Below are 16,575 nucleotides of genomic sequence, written 5' to 3'. Positions count from 1 at the left end.
AGTGGAAGTGGGACCAGAGTCCCTCCACCATGGACCTCTTATAATCCTGTTCCACTTGCTGGAAACCTTCCCCCTCCCTTTCCTTTTTTTTTTTTTTTTAATTTTTAAGTTCATTTATTATTGAGACAGAACAGAAGCTGAGAAGAGGCAAAGAGAGAGGGAGACACAGAATCCAAAGCAGGCTCCAGGCTCTGAGCTGTCAGCACAGAGCCCGACGCGGGGCTCAAACCCACCCACCGGCTGTGAGATCATGACCTGAGCCGAAGTCGGATGCTTAACTGACTGAGCCACCCAGGTGCCCCTGTTCCTTCTTTTCTATTACCACTGTAAATGATGGAAAATCTAAGTTCCCAAGCAGAGGAAAAGAAAGGTTTTGTATCAGCAGTTGTCAAATTCTGAGACCCCCAGTGGGGAGGCGCACAAGTGAAAGTGGCAACGTTCTGCATTCTGATCCCACTGCCAGAGATTCTGACCCAGTGGGATTGGCTCGGGTTCGATCTGAGTTTTCTAGATTGCATTTTTATAGGATCCCCAGGACTCTGATGCTGGTGGTCCTCAGACCACAGTTTAAATTCTGTTTTTCACAATGTATACATATATCAAAGTATCGAGTCAGACGCTTTAAATATATACAATCTGAATGTGTTGATTATACCTCAGTAAAGATGGGGGGAAGAAAAGAAACGCCACTTTGCCTCTTGGTCCAGCCTCAGGTACTGTCCCCACCTAAGAGATGCACATAGACTCTGGGAGGGTGGGGGCAGGGGGGGAAGAGCAAGCCGAAGGTAGCCCTCGGCACCTTGGACCCACTGCCCAGGTCTTAGTTGCAATGACATCCAGAGAGACCCATGGCAGGGGAGGCTCTGCACTATACATGCTCCCCGGGTCTTCTCACAGGTCCTGGGGAGACAATTATGGCTGCGTGAAGGAGGCAGGGGCTGTAGGGACAGGCAGGCAGCTCCCATCACCTCAAAGCCTGTGACAAACACCTTTCATTTTCGCTGAGAGGAGTCAGTCACGTTTTGTGGTCCCAGATATCTTTCCTTAATTGGTGAGACGGGCCTGATTTATCTGTTAATTAACAGATGGAGGCACATGCAATAATGTGGTTTGCTTTATTTATACTTGACAGTGGTGGGTTTCTGGAGAAGCGCCTGGAGATTTGGGAACTGCCTGGACTGGGGGGAGGGCTGGGTTAACGGGCATGAGGGAAGATGAGTCATCTTGGACGGGGACCCTAGTGGCAACTTCCCTTTCCCCAGGTTGTGTCCTGCACTCCTCTCCTGACCAGGAAACCAGTGTCAGTGCCCCCACGGGGTTGGCAAATTTGTTTGGTCTGGTGAAAACCAAAGGTATTACTTATTAAAAGGCTCAGTTTTTCCTCCTCTCCTTTGTTATTTCTTTATTCCCTCCTTCCACGGATGCTGAAAGTCTGGGCACTGTGACAGGAACTGGGGAGCCAGCAGCGAATGCCATAGATCCCACCCTGGCCTTCAGAGAGTAGTGGCTGTCTTCTATGCAGTGAGGTAGCCCTAAAAGGGCAGCTTTGTTTAGCCTGTTCCTGCATGCTCAGTGGAGGAAACCAGATTATTTCTGCAGGGTGTTTTGTAGCAACTTGACTCCAGGGCAGACCCAACCATGCTGGCCGCTTGATAGATGCCTCCTCTGTATCAGCAGACCTTGTTGGGGAGAGTGAGCGAATCATTCCCAGTACAATCCCAGAATGATTGGGAGGCTTTTCCTCAAGGAGCTCGCATGGGGCAGGAGTCTGGGCTTGCCTGTGCCAAATGGTGGTTGCAGGCCTCTAACCTGGGATACGGTCAATCCTGGATGTGCCTCACCTCCCGGGCCCATGCCTTTTAATTCCAAAGGTGGGGACCATGCTTCCAAGGTGTCCTTTCTGTTTGATCCACAGCCCAAACTCTCCTTAAAAGATGCTGGTGAGGGGCGTCTGGGTGGCTCAGTCGGTTGAGCATCCAACTTCAGCTCAGGTCATGATCTCACAGCTCGTGAGGTTGAGCCCTATGTGGGGCTCTGTGCTGACAGCTCAGAGCCCAGAGCCTGCTTTGGATTTTGTGTCTCCCTCTCTCTCTCCGCTCCTCCCTCACTCATGTTCTGTCTCTTTCTCAAAAATAAATAAACATTAAAAAATTTAAAAAAAAAGACGCCGGCAAGTGGACGGCCTTGTCTGGGCTGAGTATAAGAAGTTAGCCACACCTCTACAGACTTTGTAATTCACGGTATTTTGAGGTTTTCTTATGACATTGCGCATGAGCACATTTAATCTCCATAACAAGCCTGCGAGATGGGTGCTACCATTGTCTCCATTTTATGGATGAGAAAACTGGGGTGTGAAGAGGTAAAGGTCTCCCAGCTGGTGAAGGGCAGAGTGAGGCTTCAGTTCTGGAGCTGGTGCTCTTGACCACTTCCACTGCCTTCCTCCTGAGATAAGGTAAGCCTTGTCCATGGCCGGTGCACCTTTGCACCCTTACCTAATCTCCCTTCTCTTTTTCTCCCTGTCTGCACATGCTCACGCCTAATTGAGTAGCAGGACACAGTCTGGACCTGTACGGATACACTGTGGTGGGGATCCAGATTGACCCCGCACAGGGCTCGTTGTCCTTTACACTCTCCCTCGCTAGTTGCCCTTCTCTGTGGACTGAGGGCCGTGTTAACAACACTCCACATGGGCCAAAAGAACACTGGCCTCCAGAAAGAAAGCAGTTGTAGGCAGGTAGCCTTATGGCTGTGAGCTTAGGCTCTGAAGCCATCCTTGATGTGTTCACAGTCCCGCTGTGCCATGTGCCGGCCGTGGGACCTCCAGCAAGTTACGTCAGCTCTCCAGGCCTCAGGTTCTCCCTGGTTAGATAGAGATAGGGGTAGTCCTCGTCCCAGACAGTTAATTGTGGAGATTAAGGTGGGTAATGCATGCAAAGTGCCTGGCGCAGATGCAGGCAGAATAATGATGAACAAGCAGTGGTAAGGGTGATGATGATGAAGAAGAAGAGGGGAAGGAGGAGGAGGAAGAGGAGAAGGAAGAGGAGGAAGAGGAGGTGGAGAGGGAGGAGGAGGAGGAGAGAGGGGAGAAGGAGGAGAGTGAGGAGGAGGAGGAGGAAAAGGAGGAGGAGGAAGGGGGGAGGAGGAGGAGGAAAAGAAGCAGGGGGAGGAGGAGGAAGAGGAAGAGGAGTATGGAGGAAGAAGGAGAAGGAGGAAATGGGAGAAGAAGTGGAAGAGGAGGAGGAAGAGGAAGGGTAGGAGGAGGAAGAAGAGGAAGTAGAGGAGGGGGAGGAGGAAGAAGAGGAGAAGGAGGAGGAGGAGGGAGAGGAGGAGGAGGAGGAAGGAGAAGAGGGGGAGGAGGAGGAGGAAGGAGAGGAGGGGGAAGAGGAAGAAGAGGAGGAGGAGGAAGGAGAGGAGGGGGAGGAGGAGGAAGAAGAGGAGGAAGGAGAGGAGGGGGAGGAGGAGGAAGGAGAGGAGGGGGAGGAGGAGGAAGAAGAGGAGAAGGAGGAGGAAGGAGAGGAAGAGGAGGAGGAAGGAGAGGAGGAGGAGGAAGGAGAGGAGGGGAAGGAGGAAGGAGAGGAGGGGGAGGAGGAGGAGGAAGGAGAGGAGGGGAGGAGGAGGAAGGAGAGGGAGGAGGAGGAGGAGGAAGGAGAGGAGGGGGAGGAGGAGGAAGGAGAGGGAGGAGGAGGAGGAGGAAGGAGAGGAGGAGAAGGAAGGAGAGGAGGGGGAGGAGGAAGGAGACGAGGGGGAGGAGGAGGAGGAGGAAGGAGAGGAGGGGAGGAGGAGGAAGGAGAGGGAGGAGGAGGAGGAGGAGGAAGGAGAGGAGGAGGAGGAGGAAGGAGAGGAGGAGGAGGAGGAAGGAGAGGAGGGGGAGGAGGAGGAGGAGGAAGGAGAGGGAGGAGGAGGAGGAAGGAGAGGAGGGGGAGGAGGAGGAAGAGGAGGAGGAAAAGAGGTCAGGCCTGTTTTGAGGAGCCCTGGGAATGTCCTCAGGGCCGGCTCTGGGGACAATATGCTCATCTCTCTGGCCCAGAAGAGCCTTCCTGACAGCCACGGGGCGAGCATCCCTTAGCGGATGTGCAAGGCTAGGAGCAGTTTCCGTATTCCCCCCGTGGGGGTCCCCGTGTGTGCGCACGCACGCCCACCCGCCTCCGCTCTGGGGAGCACCTTGACGGTGAGTCAGGCAGAGCTGCCAGCTTCCGGCTCTGTCAATTCAAGCTGCAGAGCCCTTTGCCGCCGTCTCTGGAAACAGATGGTGTAAGCAATTAGAGAGCCAAACAGCTTTGCTAAGACCCCCAAGAAGGGAACTGTGTTTGCCGAGATTGTAACAGCTACCACTGGGCCCCGGCTAGGGGGGAGGCCCTCCACCCAATAGTCAAAGTGACCCCATCAAAGGGCAAATCAGACCGTGTCCCTCTGATGCTCAAAAAGGGTCCCGTATCACTAAATGTAAGAAAAGAAAAAAGCCAAAGCCATACTGTGTCCCATAATGTCCTAGGGGATCTGACCCCGCCTTGGACTTCATCTCTTGTTACTCTTCCCCCCTCTCCTTCCCGCTCCAGCCACACCGGATGTCTCTGTACCGCGAACATGCCAGGCACACTCCCGCCTCAGGGCCTTGACGTTGGCTGTTTCCTGTGCCTGGAATGTTCTCCCCTAGATGTCCCCGTGGCTCCCTCCCTCACTCGTTTGAGTCATTGCTCAAGTGTTCCCATCTCTGTGAAGACCGCCCTGACCATTTGAAGTTAAATTGCAAACCTTTTCCCACCACCTTACTCTGCTCTACGTTCCCCATAAAAACACCTTCCAACATACCAGATAATTGTCTAATATATTGTGTTTTGCCTGCTTTCCCAATTGGAATATAAACTCTATGAAGGCAGAGATTTTTATCTGTTTTGCTTAATAGTCCCCGTTCTTACACCAGTGCCTGGCACATGGTAGGAGCTCAAGAAACATGTGGATGGATAAGTGCTTTATATGTATTCTCTTACTTAATACTTACAACAAACTTACAAGATAGGTACTATCGTTATCCTTATGTTACAGTTAAAGAAACTGATGCCCAGAGAGATTAAGCAGGTTTTTCAAGGCCGCACAACTAAATGATGGCAGAGCCGATTTTGGAAACTAGTATCAATTTAGAGCCGATACTCTGGTCAATTAAGCTATGCCACTTCATCCAGCCATCTTGCCATCATGTATCTATACATTCCCTCCCTCCCTCTCTCTCATCGTCTCTCAGGCAAAATTCACTCTGTGGACCAGGCACCATGATGGTCTTATGCATCCAGAGGAAAAAAATGACACATAAATAAATGATCATTGCCTTCAAGGGGTACACAGTACAGCAAGACAGACTTCCAAGGGGCCACGTTCAACTTTGTAGGAAAGGAAGCTGGTTCCAAGCATGACTAAGCTGGAAAATTTGGGATGGTTTTCTCTGTGATCCGGCTTCTAGTGATAGTAATCTGTTTTCATGTTGGCTGTATACCATGATAGCCACAGACTCTGCAAAAGATCTCTATATTGGAAGGCAGAAGTCTTATGCAAATATTTTATTTGGTGTCTGACACTGTGTTGGTCCCCTGAAAGCTCTTGGTAGAAATGACAGGAGGTGGGGGATGCACAGAGCAGATTATCATTCTATTGCTGCTTTATTTAAAGATCGCCCTGGCTGAAAATCACAAGGGAGGAAAACAATCAAATTGTTCTTCTATTTATGCGCAATCCCAAAGGCTGAAGGTTAGGTTTTTTTTTAAAAGTCTTGATCAGTGAAGTGTCCATATAAGAGGATAATTGAACCTAGTTTCTTGGTAAGAGATGGAAGTTTTGTGAAATTCTTTCCTACTAGTGAATTGTCAACACAATTCCATTTGCTATTATTACTTGCGGGAATAATAGTTAACTTATGTGGGACGTTGACACTGTCCCAGGCGTGTGCTAAGGACTGACGTTACTTAATGACCACGACCCCCACCACCATAGGTAATGATATTATTTCTTTACACAGAAGGAAACAGACCTGGAGAGGTCTGTAAGGTAAGGTGTTCAATGTAGCCCAGTGCCAGGGATATAGTGGGTGTTCAAACAATGTCAGTGGTCCCCTTCTGGGCCACTCTCCTTAATAGTCCACTCTGGTTGTAGAAACCTTGAACGTGCCTACACGCACCTGGAGTCCGTTAGTATTTGCCATCTGTACCACCTCTGGGGTTAATGAGTTTTATAAGCTGACAGCCAGCTGTGCCAGGTAGCTGTCCTCCCTTTCGGTTGTTCTAAACTACCTATTTCCGGCTTCAAGTGGTGCCTCTGTAGATGCCGTGATTCGGGAGCTGATGAGCACATTCATGCTCATCTTTGATAGTCTTTAATCTTGCAGCTATTTATTGTGCACCTGCTATGTGCCAGGCCCTGTGTTGCTCTCTGTGGGGACACAGAAGAAATCTTCCCTGACCTTAAGGGGGCTCTAACTCAAAAGACTGATGACTGAACTCTATAATATAGTTGTGAGGAGATGGAGTTTGGAGCCAAATGAGCAGTGGCTACGTTTGAACGCACAGGTTGGGCACTGCACAACTCCAGGTCGTGTCATCTGCATCGGAGGCAATTATGCTCTGTGGAGATGTGCAGTGCACGACCTGCACAACTATGCGTGGTGACCTTGTAGCAGCTGGGGGTAGTGGGGGAAGTGAGGATGGAAGGTGGCATAAGCAACTTACTAATTTTCTTTCAAGTTCTATTTCCTTATCTATAATATGGTAATCCCACTACCTTCCTCACAGAGTCGCCTTGAGGATTAAAGGAGATCATGCATGCTGAGTGAAGATTATAGTGTCTGGCACACAGGGGCTGCTGAGTAAATAGGAACCTCTATCATCTTGTCTTTGCAGAGTCAAGAGTGTGCTTTGCTGTGGAGTGAGCTCTAAATGGGTCTGATCTTATCTGGGAAGGCTCAGGCCTAAAGTCTTACCTGAGAACATGCACGTGCCTTATTGAGTCCTTGGCACTAATCAATAGAAATAGTGTTCTCAACTGCTGCTGGAAGGTTAGAAACCTCATCTGAGGTCCTGGTGATGAAGTGGCTTCATGGAATCCTCCCCATCTCTTTCTTGAAAGCTTAGACAAAATAATAATAAAAATTACTACTATCGTTGTTATCTAATAAATGCCTGACATTTTTGGTTGCCAGGATCTTTGAACACCCTCCTTAGATTTGGGTACTTCACATAAATTTTGACAATTCTTCCTAGGGTAGAGGCCGCGAGACTTGCACTGTCCGCTTTCTTTCTGGGTGAGGCCCGGTTCATGGCTGAGTCTGAGCCAATGAGACTCGTCCATGGACACACGCTTTGAGAGCCGATGGCTGGTGGGGGCAGGTGGCCTGGCTCAGGGGGACTGGTTTACAGGCGCATGTGTTGTTTGTTTGTCTGAGGATGGCTTCTGGCATCAGATAGAGGCAAAGGGAGGGGGTGGTTTCCCAGGAGACCACCCACAGTGAGCTTAGGCGTCTGTCCTGACTTCATGGCTTTGGACACTTTCAACCTCACTGAAGCCTCTCACCTTTGGCTCTGCCCTCCATTGGGCTCTGCACACCTCCTCTTCTGCCTGAATTTCCTCTTCCTCCCCAGCCTCACTACTGCCCCTCTGGGACTCACAGGCAGCCATCAGCAATCCTGCTTTTCTCAGTCTCTTCTTTGAAATTCCCTGCTTCTACCCCAAGGACACCATTTTCTGGAGAGCTGGGCCTGAAGGTGACCTGGGACCCTTCCTTGCTTCACACTGCTGCTTTCATGCTATTGTCAACCCCCTCTCTAAGAACCCCCAGAGTGGAGACTCATGTCCTCCGGAGTTGTGGTTACCTTATGACTCTTGGTGGCTTGCTCTAATTTCTTCTGGATTTTAGCTCCTGGCTCACCGTCACTCCCCAATACCACCTCTCTGAAAAATCTTAGTGGGTTCAATATATATGAGCCCTCTAGTACCTTGGCTTTCCAGTCTTTTGACCTCCTCATCCAGTGTTCTTGTTGTCCACCCTATGCTAGCCGCCTTCTCCCTTGGCCTTACCCTACACCTTGTCAATGCCAGTCATGGCCATGCCTCCAAGATATGCATGTTGAGGAGCCCCCATTTTTATTCCCTGACCCCCACTATTCTAGCACACAAGCTCTAGCACTCTGACTCTAACACTCCTTCCCCTATTGGAACATACAATCCCTTGATCCAAACACCCTTTGGGATTCCTGCCCTTCTCAGGCCCTTCCTTTCATCCCTATCCAGCTTAAATTCCAGACTCCATCTTTACAGTCCCTCTTTGACATACCGCTCAGGTCCTTTGCTCCTTCTCTCTTTGCATTTGAGGAGCAAACTCCCAGCTCTGATGAAGTCCAACTCTGCTGATTTTCAGCTTATGTGTGGGCAGCTGCACATGGCGGGAGAAGAAACCTATCCTCATGTGACTGATGTTACTCCCTAGTCACCAACCAGACCTCAAGTGGCCCTGCCTGCTGCCAACAACCTCACTGTATCTTCCCACCTCTCGGTCTTCCACTGTCCCCCATGACTGTTCATCCTTTCCCCCTCCTCGCTCTCAACTGACTTTACCTTCTACGTCGCCACCACCGTTTTGACCCACCCACGCACCTGCCCATAAACCTGCCTCTCTCCTGTTTGGGGTGTATCCCCCATGCTCCTGGTCAAGTGCATACTTTCTCCCACCCCCACCAGATTTCCAGGGACGTTACCCTGCAGTTCTTCCTGTTGTCTTCTGTCTTATCAATACCCGCCTCTCTGCAGCATCACTTCTGTCAGCATGAGAAGTACTGTTACCTCTCCTCCTACCTTGAAAAAACTTCGGTCTTGACCCCATGTCTCCCCTTAGCAAACCCCTCAAAGAGTTGTCTATGCCTCTGCCTCCAATTTCTCTCCTCCAGCTTTCTCTTCAACCCATTCCAATTAGGCTTCACTACACCTCTGAAACTGCCCTTGTCAAGGTCACAAATGAGCTCCGAGTGGCTATATCCAATGGTCACTTCTTTGTATTCATCAAATTTGGCTCATGGCCGACATTTGACAGAGCTGTTGACTTTTCCTTCCCCAAATATTTCCTTCATTTGCCTTTCAGGACATCACCTCTCCTGATTCTCTTCTACTTGTCAACTGCCTTTTACCTCCCTGTCCTCTCACTGGTGGAGTGTCCCAGAGCTCAGTCCTCACACCCTTTCTCTATCTGCCCTACGCAATCACAGCCAGTGCCCTAGCTGCAAGTTCCTAGCAGGGAAGATGACTCTCGAATGTATGTGTCCAGTTCAGCCCTCACCCTTGAACTCCAGACTCCTACCTAGCTGCCTATTCCACATCTCCGCTTGGCCTGCTGGCCCTGCCCTCCAAACCTGCCATAACAAAGTATGGCAAACTGAGTGGCTTGAGTAGCAGAAAGTTCTTGTCTGGCAGTCCTGGAGGCTGGAAGTCTGAATCAATGTGCTGTCAGGGCCCCGGTCCCTCTGAGGAATTAGGGAAGGATCTGGTCCATGTCTCTGTCCTAGGTGTTGGCAGTTCCTTGGCTTATTGGCAGTGTGGCTCCAACCTTCATGCCAACTCCAACCTGTGTTTGTGAATCCGTGTCCAAATTTTCCATTTTTATAAGGATGCCAGTCTTATTAGAACCTAGTCTAATGACCTTATCTCAACTTGACTACCTCTGCAAAGACCCTATTTCCAAATAAGACCATATTCTTAGGTATTAAGGGTTGGGGCTTGAACACGTTTCTTGTGAGGGACACAATGCAAACCATAACACCTGCACCTCCTGCTGTACCCCATTTTGCTAAGAGGCAACTCCATTCTTCCATCTTCTCAGGTGGGAAATCTTGGAGTCATTGGTGACTTCTTGCTTTCTTACATACTGACCATCAGCATGTCTGGTTGGTTCTACCTTCAAATATATTCAGAATCCAAATGCATCTCATCACCTCCACTGCTACCTCCTGGTTCAAGCCACTATCTTTTGTCACGTAGGTTAGTGGCACCAGCCTCCTAACTGGACTCCCTGCTTCTGTCCCTGCCCTCCTGTGATAGCCACACTGACCCTTTAAAAATGTTAGATTATCTCACTGCTCTGCTCAAACTCTCCCACGCACTCGTGCATTCCCTAGCACGTAGAATCAGAGCCTGCAGAGCTTTACATGGCCCATCACCTCCGGACTCATCTCTTACTCTTCCTCCTCCCTCCCTCTGCCCTCAACTCTGGCCTCCTTACTCCTTCAGCCTCAGAGTCTTTGCACTTGCTGTTTCCACTGCTTGGAATGCTCTTTCTCTGATAACTGCCTGTTTTGCTCCCCACATTCCCTTTGACCTTTGTCCAATGACACCTGTTATGTGACGTCTTCCTGACCAACCTAAAATTGCAGCCCTCCTACTGTCACTCCTTAGACCCCCTCTCCAACTTAATTTTCTCTATAGTAGTAAGCCGCATCTATTATGTACTTTACTTGTGTTTTGTCAGTTTTCCCCACTTGAATGCCTCCTCGGAGACAGGGATATTTATCTGTCTTGATCACTGCCGTATTCCTGGACCTAGAGCAAGGCTGGCGCATAGTAGGTGGTCAGGAAATATTTGTGCAAGGAATTAACTAATTGAATTCACAATAATTATAATAATGGTGAAATGATGGTGATTTGCAGCTTTCAAAGGATGGTCACCACTTAATTCATCTTCCATGATGAGGTAAATCTTATTATCCTCATGGTGCAGATGAGGAAACTGAGGCTTGCCGTGATCATGTGACAGGTCCCAGGTCGTGCTACTGGCAACAAAGCAAGAACTTGACCTTGGAACCAGACTATCCAGGTTCAAATGTTTGCTCTGACTCTTTAGGTGCATCCTTAAGCATTCATCTCTTGAAGCCTCAATTTCTTTTTAAATAAAATGGGAGTAATAATTCTCATTTCATAGAGGTATTGAGAAAATTCATTGAGCTAATTCTAGGGAAGTGACTGGTACATAGTAAGCACTTGATAAATGTTAGTTTTTATTGTTGTTATTTGCTCCCCCCATTTGTTACTGTTATTGTACCTCCTGGTGAAGCAAAGAATAAAAATTGTGGGTAAGGGATTCTCTTTCAGCGCTTATTTATTTATTTAAATATTTATTTAAATATTTATTAATTATTGAGAGAGTGAGTGAGCAGGGGAGGGGCAGAGAGAGAGGGAGAGAGACAGAGAATCCCAAGTAGGCTCCATGCTGTCAGCGCAGAGCCTGACTCAGGGCTCGAACTCAAAACCACGAGATTATGACCTGAGCCGAAATCAAGAGTCGGACGCTTAACCAACTGAGCCACCCAGGCACCCCTCTTTCAGCACCTTTATGTTCTTTTGGCATCAGCTCAGGACCCAGCTCCCACATTCTCCTGAGGCCTGGAAATTAAGAATTAAAAAAAAAAAAAAAAGCAGAAGCAGGTCCCATCTAGCCTCTGCGTCAACAACTGCATGTTAGTGTGAGTGTTAGCGTTAGTGTGTATGCAGGTGAGTGTGTTGCTTGTGCCTGTGTGTCTTTATTTTCCATTTACCTAGAAAATTGATAGATTTCCAATTTAGAGCAAGGGGGGACTGGGAGGGAGAAGGAAAATGGAGCTGCCCATCAAAATTAGCAGGGAAGTGGGGAAAGGTCATTTGATCACAGCCTGGCTGCGCTCTGAATTAACCTGCATAACAGAGACTTGTTGAGCGCGTAGCTCTTTAAGGCGCATATTAACACCAGGAGGGAGGCAAGGAGATGCCCGGAGAGAAGGTCAATTTGTGCTTGCTCAGATCAGCAGGGCTCCCGCACACACTTGGCTGCAGAAGACAGCTCTGGGCCGCTGGGGTGAGGAGCAGGGGAGGAAAGCCTGGCATTGGGAGGAGGTCCTGGTGCCTCTCCCAGGGCTGTTTCTGGAATCTGGCTGGGCCTGGGAGAGCCCTGGCACGGGGAGCTGGGAGGGGCTTCCCCCGGTGCAGGAGCAGCAGCAGAAAGAATTAGGGAAGTGAGCCTGCCATCCCGTTGTGGCAATTGCAGATTCATTAATCGTCCGCAGGGAGAAGAATGGAGGCATTTATATGATAAAGATGCTGGGAAATTAGAGGGAGCAGCAGTGCTGTTTACTGTTTTTATTTTATTTTTATTATCATTAAATTGCTTCAAGTCACCTGTAATTTTCCTAGGCTGTCACAATTACAAATCTTTGAGGATTACACAAGTCACGCACGTTCAGAAAGGTATAATTTAAACTTTCAGAGGTCTGAGGGCCTCAGCTCTTTTTCATTACCTCCCTGGCAGTTGGCCCTGGTGGGTTGAATTAGGTAACCCTTCCCCTCCCCTATCACAGGGCGGGTTCCAGCCCCTAAGCTTTGTGATTCTACCTCCAACTTGGGGGCATGGTAGCCCATGAGCCAGCTGTGCCCTGGAGAGAAGAAGCATGTCCCGGGGCCAGGGACCTAAATGCATATTCCCACTTTGCTCCAGAATGGCTGTTTGCCTGTGGGTAGGTCACTTTCCCTCCCTGTGTCTCCATTTCCACATATGTAACATGAGGATATTTATGTGTAACTTGCAAGATTATGGTTTGGCTTACATGAGACTATGGTTCCTTTGTTTTGACACCAATTCTCTGACACCAACTGAGTTTCCTGCAATTCAACTTAATTTTGGTACTATCCAGAATTAGGGTCAGATCCCAACTTGAAGGCCAAGGTCCCCAACAAGACTGCCCTGATTTCAGCCACAAATGGGGTCCCTGTCCTACCTGCACTCCTGTCTGATGTGGCTACAAATCCAGGGGTTCCCACCACCTCCCTTTGGGTTTGATGATTTGTTTGAACTCTCTGAAAACACTATACTTATAATTACAATTTTATTATAAAGGCTACACCTCAGAAATAGCCCAATGGCCTCAGGGTGGGGAGCGGCACAGACTTTCCATTCTCTCTCCTTGTGGAATCAGGTCAGATCACCCTTAGCACGTCAATATGCTCACCAACAGGAAGGTCCACTGAGCTTCAGTATCTGGAGGTTTGAGGAGTTTCATTATGTAGACATGGTTGATTAAATCAATGCCCATATGATGGAATTCAATCTCCAATCCCTCTGCCCTCCACAGAGGTTGTGGGGTGGGACTGAAAGTCCAGTTCTTGGCTATTCTGGCTTGGCCAGCCCTTCCCTTGGAACTATTTAAGGGCCTGCTATTAGCACAAACTCAGGTACGAATAGAAGGAGCTTGTTATGAATAACGACAGACACTCCTATCTGGGAAATTCCAAGGGTTTTTGAAGCTCTGTGCCAGGAACTAGGGACAGAGATCAAACATTTTGTTTTGCTGTATCTCCAGTTGTCAAGTTACAGTTTTATTCAGAATCACCCCAGAGCATATTAAAAGTTCAGCTTCCAGGGTCCTGGCTCTCCAGGTGATGGATAACAATAGGTCTGGGCAGAGACCTACAAATTTGCATTTCTCACATGCTCCCAGGTAATGTTGACGCTGGTGGTCTATGGATCATACTTGGAGGAAAGCTGATATAATATAATGTACAGTAATATGCATGAAATTGCTCTGAAAGCTGTAACATTCACCCCAAACATTAGGCATTATCATGAGGACGGTCTCCTCCTCTGAACAGATCTGATTGCTGGATGTGTTAAATACAATTGTAATTAAATATCAGAGCCGAAGGAATCGCCTTAGGGTGTCTAGTTCCCTGGAACTCCTGGAAGGTGTTTCAGGGATTGGGAAGAGTTGGAAGGTGAGATCAGAAACAGGAGTGTGCCAGGGCTCATGGAGATTAGAGCTGGACTGTTTGCAATGCTCCCTTAGTGATTCCCTTCCCCAGCTCTTCCCTTCCGGTTTATGCCAGTGATAGTGAGCCCCACATACTGCCTCCCCCAAACTCCTGGGCTGAATGTAAAGTGCAGCCTGGGTCCTCGACACATCTGGGACTTCAGCCAAGACCCCAAAACTTCCACAAACTTTCTAATTCAGCCTCTCCCACTGTGGTCTCCCAAAGAACCACCTGCAGAATGATGCTGAGCTGGTAATCTTTGGGGGTTGGGCCAAAGAATTAGCATTTTTAGTAAGTTCCCGAGGACCCTGAACCCTTCCCCTTAGCCGATGGCCTTGCCTCTACCTTGCTGGGGAGCCTAATGCAGGCTCAGAAGGGTCGTCTTTCTGATTGGCAGGTAGTAGGCCCTCTGTGGATGTTTATGAATGAATGAGAATATCCATGAGTAGATTCGCTTTTCCTTCTCCCCAACTTAAAGTTCTTTTGCGTCTTCCTTTGTCTTCCCACTCCCCACCGTGTATCCTGACCAAGGGTCTCTGGAGGGCTTCTCGCCTCACGCAGGACCTTCCTCCTCCCTTGCTCTATCTTGTGTGTCTTCGGTGCCTTTCTTTCCACGGCTCCTTCTACATTCCCAGCTTGCCCCAGCCCTCCTTTCAAGGTAACCTTCTGGTCTTTCTTTCTCCATGTCTCTTGCCAACTTTTGCTACTCTTCACTTGGATTCATGGCATCTCCACTTCTCACTTCCTCCCACCCTCCCTCTCCCTCACTTCTGCATCCAGTCTGTGGCTCAGTCCTCTTTCTTTTACCTCTGATCTTTGTCTTAGAGCCATTTTTATCTTTCCTTCTTCGCATGACTGCCTATGCCAGACCTTCATTTGCTCAAGTTGGGTCCACTAAAATAGCTTCTACTCTAATGTCTGCCCTCCAAATTATGCTGGACACTTGGCCCAGTTGTTCATTTTAAGTCTTAGCTCTTTTCCTACCATTACCCTATTCGAAATGTTTTTCTGACTCCACACTGTCAGCAGAATGAGATCTGCAATTTTTAGCCTCCACAAATTGACCCCTACTTACTTTTCCAGATTTACCTTCACTCTCCTAAGCTTTCAGTGTTCCCAAAATTCTAGATCCCTATGCTCTTGGAGCTGAACACTTGGGGCATTCTCTTGCTTCCTCATCCTTATCTTTGCTCTTATCTCAACATTACTGCTTCCCTTCAAACTGTCCACCACCTTCAACTACAATGACACCTGTTCCAGGAAGCCTTCCATCATCCCCAGACTTAAGGGCACCCTTGGAATCTCCATGGCCCACCTCTGGTCTCTTCTCTGCTTTGCTTTGTGGTTATCTATATGCATGTCTTAACTTCTGAGATTATCAGCTCCTTGAAGGCAGGTAATGATGTCAGTAACAGAATGTTCAATGACAGGAACTGCTATAATTGACTGAGCACCTACTATGAGTAAGAGGTCCTTCATATACAATGACTTTAAAACTTATCACCATACTCTGATTTGCTTATCACCTCTATTTTAGAGATATGAGAACAGAGGCTTAGAGAGGTAAAGACCAAAAAGGTGACAAGTGGCTGGGATGAGGTTCAAACCCAGACTAAGTCTAAACCCATTTTCTCTCTATTCTACAATCCAGCTCCTGAGACAAAGAAGAAAGCCCACCTTATTGAGCAACTACTATGTGCTCATGCTGGCAGGAGTCCAAAACTGAACAGGCCAATCCCATGAAAGAAAATACATGAAAGTGACTAGCACAGTGTCTGGCACACAATAGGTGCTCAGTATAAATCTCCCTGAGTAATGGATCGACTCAGGGTCTACTTCTGCACCAGTGTTTGCTTCCAGAATAGTGGCTGTGTGTGACCCCAGGGAGCTGTGGAAGGAAGCCTCAGCTAAATGCAGTTATGATGTCCTTGAGCAAATCTCTCAGCCTCTCCAACCCCATTTCCTCACAGTGAAATGAAAAAACCAGATGATGTTTTTTTCTAAGGTCTTTCTGATTTTAAGAGGTGGGGGGTCAATGAGTGGTAAACAGCAAAGTGAATAAAACTGGGAGGGTTTTTTTTCTTCCCTCCTTCTTTCCTTCCCCTTCCTTCCTTCCTTCCTTCCACCCTCCCTTTCCTTCCTCTTTCCTTTTCTCTTTCCTTTTCTCTTTCCTTTTCTCTTTCCTTTTCCCTTTCCTTTCCTTTCCTTTCCTTTTCTTTTCTTTTCTTTTCTTTTCTTTTCTTTTCTTTTCTTTTCTTTTCTTTTCTTTTCTTTTCTTTTCTTTTCTTTTCTTTTCTTTTCTTTTCTCTTTCTTGTCCCATGGCAATTGTTCATTATAAAGGCAAACACTGCTCCTTAACAGTAGGAGAACAGGCACCAGGACCACCAAACTTTTTGGATTTGCAGTGCAGGGGATCAGCTACCAGCAAGGTCAGGTTGTGCTGGATGAGCATGTCTTTGACCTCCTTCTTGGAAGCCTCATCCATGTATTTCTGATAATAGGCCACCGGGGCTTTGGAGAGGGACTAGCAGATTGCCTAAATCTGGGCCACATGACCACTACACGGACTTGGACATCCACCCAGGCAAATCGCTCCTTGTCCGGAAGCAGAACAGGTTGCCATAACTTGTGCTACAGTGTGTGTGGCTCAATCGTCTCCAGGGGCCACCCATTCACCTTGATGAGACTGTTCCCCCTTTGCTGTGCACCACGGTCATGGCCATCTTCTTGCGTCCAAAGACCTGCATGGACCACGGAGGAGCCTTGTACGGCAT

The 16,575-nt window shown here is 48.4% G+C and overlaps 1 pseudogene; it reads right to left on the bottom strand.

Annotated features, from left to right (window-relative positions):
* LOC124505864 (40S ribosomal protein S16-like) overlaps positions 1-16,575 on the bottom strand; it is a 23,988-nt pseudogene extending 7,413 nt beyond the window's left edge.

The sequence above is a fragment of the Lynx rufus genome, unplaced genomic scaffold (genome assembly GCF_022079265.1).
Source record: "Lynx rufus isolate CCGP_SWC_20201006 ecotype Redwood Valley unplaced genomic scaffold, mLynRuf1.p SCAF_9, whole genome shotgun sequence".
Classification (NCBI taxonomy): Eukaryota; Metazoa; Chordata; class Mammalia; order Carnivora; family Felidae; genus Lynx; species Lynx rufus.
This window is presented reverse-complemented; position numbering and strand designations above follow the sequence as displayed.